At 37.6% G+C, this 2,434-nt stretch overlaps 1 protein-coding gene across 2 annotated transcripts in view; it reads left to right on the top strand.

Annotated features, from left to right (window-relative positions):
- The window catches only part of galnt7 (UDP-N-acetyl-alpha-D-galactosamine: polypeptide N-acetylgalactosaminyltransferase 7), an 89,950-nt gene that overhangs the window by 61,362 nt on the left and 26,154 nt on the right, over positions 1 to 2,434 (top strand). The window lies entirely within an intron of this gene.

Raw genomic sequence — 2,434 nt, 5'->3', positions numbered from 1 at the left:
GTATGTATGTATGTATGTATGTATAGTATTTTCACTAAATCCCATACAGAGACTACAACCAACAGAGAACTGCCTTCACTCATGGTTAATGTCTGTCAGTCTCCAACCTGGATGAACTTAATCAAACATGCCATGTTGTTCAAAAACAATTAAAAATACTGCTTCACGGGGCGACACATTTCTTCATTGTGAAACATCAGACCTGCATGTTTGTTAAAAGTGTTGCTCCAAAAGACGATAAGTGTCTAAAGTAGCAAGACCCGTCTGCACATGTGCAAGATCTCCATGAAAGCATGAGAACTTAGTGGACAGAAAAACAAAGCACAGAACTCGCATGGATCTTTGTTTACTTCAGATGCTGTACAAAGGTATGGCTGTTTGGAGCTTTTGGGGCTTTACAGGATATTGCACTGGGGACTGTTGTCCTGTTATACAGACATGGATTAACTGTTCATAAGAGTGTTGGCATGGGGAAAGAAACTGTTTTTGTGTCCGGTTATTTGGTATACAGTGTTGTTAGTGCCTGTCCAGCGGGGAGAATTTCAAAATGAAATTATTTATCATTATATTCTCCCACCTTATTATCACCACGTTTTTATGTTACTGCCTGATTGCTTGAATCTGATGTAGTGATGCATCAATAATTAAAATTTGATAATATAATATACTTTAATGTGAAATGTGCCATTCTGCATGACTACTTTTATTTTTTGGTATTTTTTGTTGCTAATACTTTTGCACTTTTACCTGAGTAACATTTTGAATGCAGGACTTTTACTTGTAACAGAGTATTTTTACACTTTAATATTGCTACCTTATTCTCATTATTATTGTTAGGCAATATGAAATGGTATGGTGAAATTAAAAGCTTATGAACCATACTGAAATGCACTGAGGAGATCACTGTACTGTAGCTGTGAGAATAGGGTTTGAGAATGCACGTTGCATTGTGGGGCATGTTGGTATCTTGCTAGGTACTATAGTAAACAAGAAGTGAAAAATTTGTGAGACAAACATTAATACAAACAAATGCTAAAATTGAAAGAAAACATGAGAAAGAGAACAGGACAAGTTGACAAAGGAAGCCAGTGTCGTGGCAAGAGTGAGATACCAACTAAATTAATTCAGACAAACCATTACAATTTAAAGGATCATTTAATATTACAATTAGTCTCAGTAGAGTAGTATTTAAACAGATATTCTTGTAGTTAGGGAACAGAGAACAGAGACTCTCCTCCTGCAATGAAATAGATAAAGCCTAAAGATTGTCGGAGCACCAGTCAGTCAGGTCAGGTCCTTTGTTATCAGTCCTGAGTCAGTCAGCCCCAGTCAGTCGTCTTCTCCCCAGCCGGCTGGGTCCCTAAAAGGGTACCTCGTCTACTGTTTACTGCAGCATGGTCCTTTCTCCTCTCTATCCCTGGCTCCCTCAGGCTCACTTCTCTTTATCAGCTTAGCCACTAGCTACTTCACCACAGCTGGACTTTTGTCAGTCTTGACGTCTACCAGGGCCCCCCTTCTCACTCCATTCCGGGAAGACAGGAAGGTTGACTCCCAATGTTCTGGCAAAGGCCCTCACCAAGGAACATCTCTGACCATACTTGGGCTTTAACTAGGATTCTAAGTATTAATTATATAACCACTTACATGAGCCCATTGTCCACCTCACATGAACTTAATAAACCCATAGTCACTCAGCTCTCCCTTACACAAGCTAATACCAAATAAGGTCTATATGAGCTACATACTGTTCCATTACATATTTCCTCTGAAATCTGGTTTATTTTTCACCACTACAGTCCCCCCTTTCGTGGTTTTTAAACCATGGAACATCGGAACTCAGAATAGGTAAAATCAAAATATGACAATGTTGGCCTGACCTCTTCCTACAGCTAAAATTAAGTCAGAATAATTTCCGTATTACAGAACTAACAACTCCTCAATGAACCTTTAGCCTTAACGGAGTCTTCCTTACATACCCTATTGAAACCCAACTTAAACAACTCAGTCAGTCAAGTCTCTAACGTCTCACACCTTTGCAGAGTCAGTAATAATTAACTATGGTGAACAAATCACCTGTATGAGATAACACATAACTTCCCATTCATAACGATCAAACAAATGAACAAACATGAACATAAAAGTAAGCAGAAATAAACAAGAACAAGCAAAAATAGACAAAAATAAACAACCAGCATGAGATAACTGTTCCCCTTGTAGGACACAAGTTCATGACAAAAACATTCATAAACACATATATCTGAATACATCACTTCCTAATTAAATACTAATACTTCCTAATACTAATTAATGAACCCAAGGAACACTACAAATCACTAGTTAAACCTGATCTTCCTACCTCATCCAAAAGGAAAATAGAGATCAACTTTTATTTTAAAAGACAAACTTTTGATCTAACAGAACAATTCTACACTAG

The sequence above is a fragment of the Monopterus albus genome, unplaced genomic scaffold (assembly GCF_001952655.1).
Source record: "Monopterus albus unplaced genomic scaffold, M_albus_1.0 scaffold260.1, whole genome shotgun sequence".
Classification (NCBI taxonomy): Eukaryota; Metazoa; Chordata; class Actinopteri; order Synbranchiformes; family Synbranchidae; genus Monopterus; species Monopterus albus.
Note: the sequence above shows the minus strand (reverse complement) of the source record. Positions and strands in the feature narration are given on the sequence as shown.